This window comes from Microcaecilia unicolor, chromosome 11 (assembly GCF_901765095.1).
Source record: "Microcaecilia unicolor chromosome 11, aMicUni1.1, whole genome shotgun sequence".
In the NCBI taxonomy this organism is placed as follows: Eukaryota; Metazoa; Chordata; class Amphibia; order Gymnophiona; family Siphonopidae; genus Microcaecilia; species Microcaecilia unicolor.
Genome location: NC_044041.1, coordinates 174,068,228 through 174,080,641, shown reverse-complemented (window position 1 = coordinate 174,080,641; position 12,414 = coordinate 174,068,228).

Here is a 12,414-nt window from a genome sequence, read left to right as displayed (position 1 = left end):
ATCATCTGCCTCAGATGCCAGCCCAATCCCCGGCATGCCCTAAAGTCACCTGATCCCTGACCAGGCCAATCAGGGCCGAGCTGCCGCTACCATGCCAAATCCAAGGTCTCGGGCCACTGCCTTTGCCATGCCAAGTCATGGTAGGATGCCACTGCCATGCCAAGTCAGGGTAGGATCGTGACATTATAATTGATATTTGTTGGTTGTTTTATATATTTTTTTGTCATCTAAGAAACCTAAAATTTACTTTCTACTTAATCAAGGAGGCCCTGTGAAATGTTACAGCTTAGGGGCCACAATACACAGAAATGCTGCCCTGGATGTATCATTTGTATTCTGCGATATTTATCATATTTATAAGAACATAAGCATTTGCCATACTGTTACAGGCCGAAGATCCGTCAAGCTCAATATTCTGTTTCTAGCTGAATGGAAGAACTGGGGTTAGATAAGATGCAATGCGATCACAAGAATATGTGATACCATCTTGTTTGATATTATATGAAAGTTGATGCACTGCTCCTGATTAAGCATGTAAAGTGAAACGGGTTTGGCCACCGTCGAGCCATAGTCAAGTGCTCAACAACTTCTTATTATATACAAAAATAAGAGAATATTTGAAAATAAAGGAAAGATTGAAAAATTTAAATACATCGTGTTGACTATTTGATTAAGCACTTACACTGGACTCTTCATGTGTTGATTTTTAATTATTTGAGTTAGAGTTACAGCAGCCTTCCTCTTTTTGCTGTTACACAGTTACAATCCAGCTTATAATCGAAAGTGATCGCTGGCCATTTCCCGACACAAATCGGGAGATGGCCGGCGATCTTGGAAAAGCGGCGAAAATGGTATAATCGAAAGCTGCATTTTTGACAGCATCGCCGCTTTCCCGTCGCCTCGCCGGCGAAAGTTCAAAGGGGCGTGTCACCGGCTAAGTGAAGGCGGGACATGGGCGGACGTGGGCGTGGCTACCAGATAGCCGGCTTTCACCGATAATGGGAAAAAAACCCCGGCAATAAGCAGTATTTCGCCGGGTTTACTTGGTCCTTTTATTTTCACGACCAAGCCTCAAAAAGGTGCCCCAACTGACTAGATGACCACCGGAGAGAATGGGGGATGACCACCGGAGGGAATGGGGGATGACCTCCCCATACTCCCCCAGTGGTCACCAACCCCCTCCCACACTAAAAAAATAAAATTAAAAACCTTTTTTGCCAGCCTGTATGCCAGCCTCAAATGCTGTACCCACCTCCATGATGGCAGAATGTGTTCTATCCACCGACAGCCTTTCCCTGGTTATGATGTGGCTCTCGGGTGAGTGTGTGCACATCAGCAATGCATTGTGGTGGGTGTAGGGTACTGGGCTGTACTCCCATGGTGCTTTTCCCCCTGCTAACTGGGTCAGAGTGTGCCCTGTTTTACTTCCGTTAGTCCATGAGGTAGTGGCCATGTTTGTAAGCCAGTTTTAGATCCCTTTCATGTGTTAGCCACGTTAGAGAACTTAGTTCTTACCTTGAATGGTGCTGAAAGAGGGCATTGTACACCATTCTGCCAGCTCTGACCTACTGCTCATCTCAGTACCAGGGAGACTCTTTGCCAGTGGGGCACAACCTCTGATCTGCAGTTAACTGTGAGTAAACGTGCTTATTCAAATAAAGGACCTTTTCAAAGAGATTAGTGTTCAGGTGTCAACTGGTGTGGCAAGCTTATACAGCAGCAACAAGTCCTGTCCCTGGAGCACTTTTAATGGGTACCACAGTGCACTTAAGGCAGGCGGACCCAGACCCATCCCCCCCTACCTGTAACACTTGTGCTGGTAATGGGAGCCCTCCAAAACCCACTGTACCCACATGTCTAGGGTGCCCAGTTGGTGTCCTGGCATGTCAGGGGGACCAGTGCGCCACAAATGCTGGCTCCTCCCACGACCAAATGGCTTGGATTTTGCCGGGTTGGAGATCGCCGGTATTTTTTTCCATTATCGCTGAAAAACAAGCCTGGCCATCTCAAACCCGGCGAAATCCATGCCATTTGGCCGGGCTAAACCGTATTATCAAAAAAAAATGGCTGGCCATCTTTTTCGATAATACGGTTCCGGCCAACTGTAGCACCGCCACCACAATAGATCGCCGGCGATCTATTTGGCCGGCGACATTCGATTATGCCCCTCAAAATGACCCATTCTGGTGATAATTCTATAGAATGGATACTAGCATTTCTATGTTGATTATACCAGATATAAATATGTAAATGCTAAATTTTTAAATGCTATTCTATAGATATGTGCTATGATGGGGCTTCCCCAACAAAAGGCCACAGGGTAGAAAATAACTCCTAGCTACTACAAGTCAGTAGAGAAATCCACACCATAGGGCACGTCCCCTTTCCAGGGTCAGTATTTTTTATTCCCCTTTCACTCAGGGTAAAATAAGAAAACATAGTCAAGGAATCACAACTTGAAAAACATAAACACACCAGCTGGTGGCTACATGCACTACTTTGGCAATATCCAGGTTTCGGTGTCCTTTTCTCTGTATAGAACCCAAAAAAAGACTATAGGAGCCTTATGCAAATGAGCTCCTCCATTGCAGTTCCCTTTACTGCTTTTCAAAAGAAGGAGAGAAGACTTAAAATTTAACATGAACCTCAGACCAAGCACTAAGTTTTCACCCACATCAGACCTCTCAGAATCTTTCATGCTAATTGGTCCAAAGTCAAAGACATGGGTTGTATTGGGGACAGGAGAAGGGAACCAGAGAGGATTTCCTCTTCCCTCCCTGAAATATATCAATGACAAACTTGCCCCTCTCCAAGTGTTCAAGCGCCACCAGACCTTCCACCCCCACTGCCAGCATATGCCCCATCAGACAACCTCAAGCACCAAAGGACACCCTTTCATCACTATTACTCTCTAATTCTACAGCACGCTTAGGAAATTAAGGCCACCAACCTTCTCAAACCTCTCTGGAATGGTGTATCACCATTATGAAGGGTCCCAAGTTATGAGCCTTTAACTATACAAAGAACTTGCCTTGATTTTAGCTAACCATCAAATTAACCCAACTGACTCTGTACCACACATCTTGATCCCATCATATATCAGCTATATGGTAAGCCGTATTGTAGGAACTATTTAGCATCATATCTATGTTAGTTGAATGCTCTAATGCATGCTTATTAGGTGTATTGTTAGTATTATGCTAACATTGTATTATATCTCTGGTATTTGAATTCCAGCCCTGTTAAATGTGTATATTTTTGATACTGTTTCACAGTAGTTGAATTATTAAGTTTCAATTTACTGTTTTCAAGTTTACCTTATTTATTGTATTTATGTTTATTCTTGGTTATTTTACTATTGTTATGCTGTTAACAAAATTGTACGTTTTATGTTAAACTATACCTGCTGTATACCACCTAGGGTGAATCTCTTCATAAAGGTGGTTAATAAATCCCAAAAACTAAACAAACAAGCAAACAGATAGAACAATACAATGAAGAAACAAGAAGAGCCCTTTATTAAAACATTGTCTAGTGATGTAGCCACAGGGGAGTCTGGGGAGCCTGGGTCTCTCAGCTTTGGGCTCAGGCCTCCAGAACTGCGGCACCCATTACAATGGCTAGCAGGGATGCTCAAGCCTTGCCAGCTGAAGAGGTCCTCTGGCTGAGCCCCCTGTGCCATCTGGTTCAAACCATCAACACTAGCACTCCTCATGCATGCTCAGTTCCTGTATGGGGAGTGCTGGTGTTGCTTAGGCATCCCCACTAGCAAAGGTATGAATTTTAATGTGGTGCTGGGAAGGGGGGGGGGGGGGAGGGAAGAGCAGAGAGGAAATATGTGGGCGCCCCCAGATATGGTATTCTGTCACCTAGATTGTGTGAGAGCGCTCTAGAAAAACTAAGCTCTCCCTTCACAGCTGCAAAAAATGTGCTCCACTGTTTTCGATCACAAGTCATTACATTTCTCCAGACTGGATGGTCTCAGTTCTACAAGTTACTGATTGACTAGATTGGAGTTTCTTTGTGCGTTGTGTTCAAAGAGGCCTCAAGTTCAGCAACCTCTCCAAGGCCTGCCATTAAACAAAGCAACAATTATTCTTACGTACAAAAATATTGAGAATCCGGCCTCTAAAACTTTCATCTTGCTCCTGAACCAGGATGTGAATACATTTCCCTTTGATAACAAATCAATTATCTTGTCTGCATTAATCTCCCTTGAACAGATGGTTTTTGTCCCAAGCAAACACACCTCTGTAAGCATGGGGAAAATCAAAGGTGCCATATGGTCCACTAGAAAAGATCACTAAAAGCCAAAGTGCTAAAAAGGGTTTCAAAAGAGTATTACCAATACCCATGAAGGGCAATTCATTTACGTTTCCCGTGCACATGCAAATTTAAAGTGACAGCAGTGCACCTAAGTGCTCTTCTAAATGTAAGGGGACATACACATGGAGCATAGGTGAGACTCCTACTTATGCATATTTCTCACCTGGAGTATGGCGTTCCGTTCTAGTTGCCGTATCTCAAAAAAGATATAGAAGGGCATAATCAAACGGGGGTGCCCATCTCTAAGGGCGCCCATTTCTAAGGACAGCCCTGTAAAGGGGCGTCCCCGACCGTATTATCGAAACAAGATGGGAGTCCATCTTTCGTTTCGATAATACGGTCAGGGACGCCCAAATCTCAACATTTGGGTCGACCTTAGAGATGGCCGACCTTGGTTTTCGCCAATAATGGAATCCAAAGACGTTCATCTCAAGAACGGCCAAATCCAAGCCATTTGGTCATGGGAGGAGCCAGCATTTGTAGTGCACTGGTCCCCCTCACTTGTCAGGACACCAACCGGGCACCCTAGGGGGCACTGCAGTGGACTTCAGAAATTGCTCCCATGTTCATAGCTCCCTTACCTTGGGTGCTGAACCCCCCAGGTCCAACTGCCTGAAGTACACTGCACCTACTACAACTGCTCCAGGGACCTGCATACATGCTGAGTATGGCATTTGTGGCTGGCAAAAAAGTATTTTTAACCTGTTTTTTTATGGTGGGAGGGGGTTAGTGACCACTGGGGGAGTAAGGGGAGGTTATCTCCAATTCCCTCCGGTGGTCATCTGCTCAGTTCGGGCATCTTTGGCACCCTTCTCTTTCGAAAATAAGCGTGATAGTGGAATTAGAAAAGATTCAAGAAGAGCAACCAAAATGGTAAAGGGGATGGAACTCCTCTCATATGAGGAAAGTTTAAAGAGCTTAGGGCTTTTCAGCTTGGGAAAATGATGGCTAAGGGGGAGATGATTGAGGTCTATAATATCCTGAGTGGTGTAGAATGGGTAGAAGTGAATCGATTTTCACTCTTTCAAAAAGTACAAAGACCAGGGGACACTCAATGAAGTTACATGCAAAAACTTTTAAAAACAAATAAGAGGAAATATTTTCTTACTCAAAGAATAGTTAAGCTCTGGAACTCGCTGCTGGAGGATATGGTAACATCAGTTAGGGTATCTGGGTTTAAAAAAGATTTGGACAAGTTCCTGGAGGAAAAGTCCATAGTCTGCTATTGAGACAGACAAGGGGGAAGCCACTGCTTGCCCTGGGATCAGTAGCATGGAATCTTGTTACTCTTTGGGATTCTGGAATCTTACTATTGTTTTGGATTCTGGAATCTTGCTATTCTTTGGGATTCCGGAATCTTGTTATTCTTTGGGATTCTGCCAGGTAGTTGTGACCTGGATTGGCCACTGTTGGAAGCAGGATACTGGGCTGGATGGACCATTGGTCTTATTTAGGTGCCCACAATTATGCCAAGTCCATAGCTGGTGCAACTGCAGGCATGTAAATGTTAGGTGTGCCACTACTGAGTTAGGTTAGCATTCTATAACGGAACCTGGCGCCTAGATGCCAGGATAGAAAAACTCCTATTGCATGTCCTTTGTTTGTCTAAATGGAGGCTCCCAGTTATAGAATTTCCCCCTTAGGGGTTAATTCTATATATGGTGCTGAAAAAAAGTGCTATTCTATAAGCCTTGCTTAACATTAGATGCGGTTTATAGAATGGCGCTTACGCCTTGGTGTGGCCATTTACACCAGCTGTAAATGTATGCGCCTAAATTATGCATCTGTTATTCTATAAAAACAAGTGTAAATGCTAGGAATGCCCCTGTTCTGCCCATGACCCTCGCATTTCTGCACTCCTTGATAAAAAACCAATTATTGGCACGAATTGGCTTATCGTTCAATTAAACTGCATATGCAAATTGGACATGCACCCAAATTTGTGAGGGCAATTTTTGGTGATTTTTATGAAATTAGGGGGATGTGAATAAATCTGGCCCTTATACCCACAAAACACTTTGAGCAGTGATATCTGTTTATTTAACTCCATCTGCTATAAATTTCTCACATCTCTTCTCAGTCAGAGGTTCTGAAGGGTTTTCTGACATAGTAACGTGGAGGGGAATAATTGAACGCGGGCATCCATCTCTAAGGGTGGCCATCTCAGAAGATGGCGCCGCGATGGGGCGGGACGAACCATATTATCAAACGAGATGGGCGTCCATCTTTTGTTTCGATAATACGGTTGGGGCCGGCCAAATGCCTTGGATGGCTGGCATTGATTTTCAGCGATAATGGAAACCGAAACCGGCCATCTCAAACCCCATCAAATCCAAGGCAATCACATGCCAGGACACCAACCGGGCACCCTAGGGGGGCACTGCAGTGGACTTCACAAATTGCTGCCAGGTACATAGCTCCTTTCCCTTGGGTGCTGAGCCCCCCAACCCTCCCCCAAAACCCACTGCCCACAACTGTACATCACTACCATAGCCCTAAGGGGTGAAGGGGGGCACCTACATGTGGGTACAGTGGGTTTGGGGGGGTGGTTTGGAGGGCTCCCATTTACCACCACAAGTGTAACAGGTGGGGGGGGGATGGGCCTGGGTCCACCTGTCTGAAGTGCAGGGCCATCGAGAGACTGTGCCGGGCCCGGGACATGGCCGCCCCCGGGCCCCCGCCCCCACTGACACCCCCCAGGTTGTCATCGCCCCCCCCCGAGGGGGGCCTGGCGCCACAGTCCCACCGGCCTCTGCCACTGGGCCGGGCCCCTTCCACCCAAACCCCTACCAGTACAAGTGCTGTCTTCTGACTCCGGCGTATGCGGCCCACACAGACGTGCTCCTCTCAGCTGATCTTCGCTGTACTCTGCAGGGTTTCTGTGCATCTGACGTCCTGCACGTCAGACGCACAGAAGCCCTGCAGAGTACAGCGAAGATCAGATGAGAGGAGCGCGTCTGTGTGGGCCGCGCACGCCAGAGTCAGAACAGAAGACAGCACTTCTGCTGGCGGGGGTTCGGGTGGAAAGGGCTCGGTGGCGGTGGTGGGTGGGACTGTGGCGCCAGGCCCCCCTGGAGGCCCGGGTCCTGGGAATTTTGTCCCCCCTGTCCCCCCTCTTGGCGGCACTGCTGAACTGCACTGCACCCACTAAAAACTGCTCCAGAGACATGCATACTGCTGTCATGGAGCTGGGAATGACATTTGAGGCTGGCATAGAGGCTGACAAAAAAATGTTTTAAAGTTTTTTTTAGGGTGGGAGGGGGTTGGTAACCACTGGGGGAATAAGAGGAGGTCATCCCTGATTCCCTGCGGTGGTCATCTGGTCAGTTGGGGTACCTTTTTGAGGCATGGTCGTGAATAAAAAGGGACCAAGTGAAGCCGGCAAAATGCTCGTCCTTGCCGGTTTTCTTTTTTCCATTATCAGCTGAAGCCGGCCATCTCGTAAGTATGCCCATGTCCCGCCTTCTGTACACTACCAACACACCCCATTGAAGTTTGGCCACCTCCGTGACGGAAAGAAGGCGAGGGTGTAAAAAAAATCGGCTTTCGATTATACCGATTTGACCGGCTTTAGGAGATAGGCGGCCATCTCCCGATTTGTGTCGGAAGATGGCCGGCCTTGTCTTTTGAAAATGAGCTGGATAGTAAATGATGGCAGATAAAAACCTGTACTGTCCATCCAGTCTGCCCAACAAGATAAACTCATTATACATGGTATGTAATACTTTATATGTGTACCCGAGTTCGATTTGTCCTTGCCATTCTCAGGACACAGACCTTATAAGTCTGCCCAGCACTCTTCTTGTAGTAAAAGTTCTGAAGCTAATGTCGAAGCCCCTTAAAATTTACACTCCAGCCCATCCATATCTATTCAGCCACGATCAGGGCGCAGACCATAGAAGTTTGCCCAGCACTGGTTTTGCTTCCCAATTACCGGTGTTGCCACCCAATCTCCGCTAAGATTCCGTAGATCAATTCCTTCTAAATAGGATTCCTTCTAACCCTTTCTGTCATAGTAACATAGTAGATGACGGCAGAAAAAGACCTGCACGTTCCATCCAGTCTACCCAACAAGATAACTCATATGTGCTACTTTTTGTGTATACCCTACTTTGATTTGTACCTGTGCTCTTCAGGGCACAGACCGTATAAGTCTGCCCAGCACTATCCCCGCCTCCCAACCACCAGCCCCACCTCCCAACCACCGGCTCTGGCACAGACCGTATAAGTCTGCCCAGCACCATCCCTGCCTCCCACCACCGGCTCTGGCACAGACCGTATAAGTCTGCCCAGCACTATCCCTGTCTCCCAACCACCAGCCCTGCCTCCCACCACCGGCTCTGCCACCCGATCTCGACTAAGCTCCTGAGGATCCATTCCTTCTGCACAGGATTCCTTTATGCTTATCCTACGCATGTTTGAATTCCGTTACCGTTTTCATTTCCACCACCTCCTGCGGGAGGGCATTCCAAGCATCCACTACTCTCTCCGTGAAAAAATACTTCTTGACATTTTTCTTGAGTCTGCCCCCCTTCAATCTCATTTCATGTCCTCTCATTCAACTCCTTTGCATCTCCGGAAAAGGTTCGTTTGCGGATTAATACCTATCAAATATTTGAACGTCTGTATCATATCACCCCTGTTTCTCCTTTCCTCCAGAGTATACATGTTTAGTTCAGCAAGTCTCTCCTCATACGTCTTGTAACGCAAATCCCATACCATTCTCGTAGCTTTTCTTTGCACCGCTTCAATTCTTTTTACATCCTTAGCAAGATACAGCCTCCAAAACTGAACACAATACTCCAGGTGGGGCCTCACCAACGACTTATACAGGGGCATCAACACCCCCTTTCTTCTGCTGGTCACACCTCTCTCTATACAGCCTAACAACCTTCTAGCTACGGTCACCGCCTTGTCACACTGTTTCGTCGCCTTTAAATCTTCAGATACTATCACCCCAAGATCCCTCTCCCCGTCCGTACCTATCAGACTCTCCCCGCCTAACACATACGTCTCCCGTGGATTTCTATTCCCTAAGTGCATCACTTTACATTTCTTCGCATTGAATTTTAATTGCCAAACCGTAGACCATTCTTCTAGCTTCCTCAGATCTTTCTTCATGTTTTCCACTCACTCCCGGGTGTCCACTCTGTTACAGATCTTAGTATCATCCGCAAATAGGCAAACTTTACCGTCTAACTCTTCGACAATGTCACTCACAAATATATTGAACAGAATCGGCCCCAGCACCGATCCCTGAGGCACTCCACTAATCACCTTTCCCTCCTCTGAGCGAATTCCATTCACCACCCCCCTCTGGCGTCTGTCCTTCAACCAGTTCCTAATCCAGTTCACCACTTCGGGTCCTATCTTCAGCCCATCCAGTTTATTTAAGAGCCTCCTGTGGGGAACTGTCAAAAGCTTTGATGAAATCTAAGTAGATTACGTCCATAGCTCGTCCCTGATTCAATTCTCCTATCACCCTACTACTACTACTTAACATTTCTAGAACGCTACTAGGGTTACGCAGCGCTGTACAGTTTAACAAAGAAGGACAGTCCCTGCTCAAAGGAGCTTACAATCTAAAGGAAGAAATGTTAAGTTGGGGCAATCAAAGAACTCAATGAGATTCATGTGGCACGATTTCCCTTTGGTAAAACCATGTTGTCTCAGATCTTGCAACTTATTGGCTTCCAGGAAATTCACTATCCTTTCCTTCAGCATCGCTTCCATTACTTTTCCAATAACCGAAGTGAGGCTTACCGGCCTGTAGTTTCCAGCTTCTTTCCTATCACCACTTTTGTGAAGAGGGACCACATCCGCCATTCTCCAATCCCTCGGAACCTCTCCTGTCTGCAAGGATATATTAAACAAATCTTTAAGAGGACCCGCCAAAACCTCTCTGAGCTCCCTCAATATCCTGGGGTGGATCCCGTCCGGTCCCATGGCTTTGTCCACCTTTAGCTTTTCAAGTTGTTGATACACACTCTCTTCCGTGAACGGTGCTGTATCCACTTCATTCTCATTTGTACTTTTTCCAGTCCATTGCGGAGATATACAGCTGGAGATATACAGCTCCCTTTTCTCTTCCTACAAGGCCTTCCCTCTCCTTCTGCTTCCCTTGGCTCATCCATATTCCCCCTCACCCCTCCCCCTACAGGGTACCCTGGATTCTATCATCCCTACTGTGTAAGGTCAGATATTGGATTATTGATGATTAGTCAGTGAGTCTGTCGGCCCTTATAAACAAATTGTAACACAATATATTATAATCAACAAGCCGTAAAGCCCATTAAAATGGGCAACATTTTTGTTGTGATAAATGTAATGAAATAGCCAAATCAAGAAATGTGTGGATGTCTACAGTACACTTTTATATACTACGACCCTCCTTTCTCCCCTGCCCCCCCTCCAGCCACCCATGTCCAGTGACTCTCCTCTTCCCTGCCCCCCCTCCAACCACCCATATCCAGCGGCTGTCTCCTCTCTCCCCCCTCCAGCCACCCAGGTTGTCCAGCGAATTCTTCGGGGCAGCAGGAAAGATCCCCAGTCTTGCCTGCCTGCTGCCGGCGCTGAGTCTGACCATTCCCCGCTGCCGGATCGCTCTTTTTCTTCACTCAACGCATAGTTAAATTCTGGAATTTGCTGCCAGAAAAGGTGGTTAAGGCGGTTAACTTAGCGAACTTCAAAAAAGGGTTGGACGGCTTCCTGGTGGAAAAAGCCATAGAATGTTATTGAATGGACAAGGGAATAATACAGTATTTCTAGGATGGGCGGGACAAATTGCTTGTTCTTTTGGCCACTGTCGGTGACAGGGTGCTGGGCTCATCTGTCCCAGCATGGCGATGCTTATGTACTTTTGTACCTATATAAGAGGCATTAAGTATTCCTGCATTAATCTGTTAGCACGCGGTAAGTATAATGTGCTAGCTGGTTAATGCTTCCATGCCTACTTTCCATCCCCTTCTACAAATATATATTTTTTAAAAATTCAGTGGCCCTTTTCCTAAGGCATGCCTAAAAGTGGCCTGAACTGTTGTGGGTGCATATTTTGGATGCGCGCAGGTCCATTTGTTCAGTGCACCTGGAAAAAAGGCATATTTGTTTTGTGCCAGAAAATGGACGTGCGGCAAAATTAAAACCAGCATGCGTCCATTTTCAGGCTGAGACATTACCATCACTCATTGACTTAGCAGTAAGATCTCATGCGCTAACTGGGCGGTAAGCAGCCAGTAGCGCGTAAACTGCCAATTACCGCCAGGTAAGCACCACGCAGGAGAAAATAGAAAATATTTTCTACCGCATATTTGGGGCATGCATCAAAATTTGAATTACTGCCCGGGGTACGCCGTAGCCAGGCAGTAGTACCAATTTGATGCACGTTGGATGGGCACCTCAGTAACACACAGGTTACCTGTGCAAACAGGCAAAATACTACTACTACTATTTACCATTTCTATAGCGCTACAAGGCATACGCAGCGCTGTACACCATACACTAAAAAGACATTCCCTGCTCAAAGAGCTCACAATCTAGATACCTCAAAACTCTTTAATGTGTCTGGCAACAGTTTGTTTTCGCATGCTAACTGGACATTAAGAGCTTAGGGGTCCTTTTACTAAGTTGTGCTGATTTAGTGTGCGCTAACGATTATCGTGTGCTAAATGATGATACCCATAGGAATATAATGGGCTTCTTCTCATTTAGTGCATGCTACGTCCATTAGCGCAGCTTAATAAAAGGACCCCTCAGTGCCCTTTAGTAAAACAGCTGTAAATACGCACTAATGAATTATTATTATGTGGAAACTGAAATGCGTGAAACAATTTTTCCCGAGGGAAACATTTTGCACCCTGATACCATCAATGGTACTAAACCATTAAGACTACTGCAATGGAATTTATGTGGGATGCAAAGAACAAACATTAAAGAAACTTCAGACCACTCAAAACATGGCAGCTAGACTTATCTTTGGAAAAACATGATTTGAAAGCGCAAAACCCCTCTGTGAAAAACTACACTGGCTCCCAATCAAAGAACGCATTGCTTTCAAAATCTGCACAAAATTATCAACGGTGAAGCCCCGGG